The sequence below is a fragment of the Condylura cristata genome, unplaced genomic scaffold (genome assembly GCF_000260355.1).
Source record: "Condylura cristata isolate star-nosed mole 26May11 unplaced genomic scaffold, ConCri1.0 scaffold00020, whole genome shotgun sequence".
NCBI lineage: Eukaryota > Metazoa > Chordata > Mammalia > Eulipotyphla > Talpidae > Condylura > Condylura cristata.
This window is the reverse complement of record NW_004567121.1, coordinates 31,357,861-31,358,433: the sequence shown is the minus strand read 5'-3', so window position 1 is coordinate 31,358,433 and position 573 is coordinate 31,357,861. Positions and strand designations below refer to the sequence as shown.

The following is a 573-nucleotide window of genomic DNA, read 5'->3' as shown; positions in this document are numbered from 1 at the left end:
CGGCCTCTCCGCTGCGGCCGCCTCCGCCCGCCGCCCGCTCTGACTGTGCCGGCCGAGCCTCAGAGGCGGTCAGCAGCGGTGTCCTGCCTGTTTCCCATGTCAGTGCTGGTGAGCGCGGCTGTGGAGCGCGTCACCTGATGGGGCGAGGGCGGGGGCCATGGGCGGCCCGGCGGAGCCGCGGAGGGGAGCGTGGGCGGGGACCCGAGTGCCCCCGAGTCCCGGGCTCAGGGGGCGCGTCCGGCGCGGAGCAGCGTGAGGGAGGAGGGTAGCCGGGCCGAGAGGAGGGGGCGGGGCCGGGGGCCAGGGCCGGAGACTCCTCGGGGGACACTCCGGGGCTCGCGGGGGACCCGGCGCTGTCGCGGGGGAGGAGGCTCTGCCCGGGACTCCACTTCAGGCCGAAGTGGGGGGCGCGGCGCTGCCGCCCGAGCGTTCAGCAGGGGGCGCTGCTCCCGGCGCTGGGCGGGGGTGGGGTGGGAGAGGAGGGGGGCCGCGGCTGGCCGCGCACACTTCCCCATTATTAAACACTATGTTCAAAAGGCGCCGGGGGACTTCCCGGAGCCGCGGAGCCCGCGC

At 76.8% G+C, this 573-nt stretch overlaps 1 protein-coding gene across 1 annotated transcript in view; it reads left to right on the top strand.

Annotated features, from left to right (window-relative positions):
* Positions 1-573, top strand: part of GDF7 (growth differentiation factor 7) — an 8,327-nt gene that overhangs the window by 3,704 nt on the left and 4,050 nt on the right. The gene's annotated exons all lie outside the window — the stretch shown is intronic.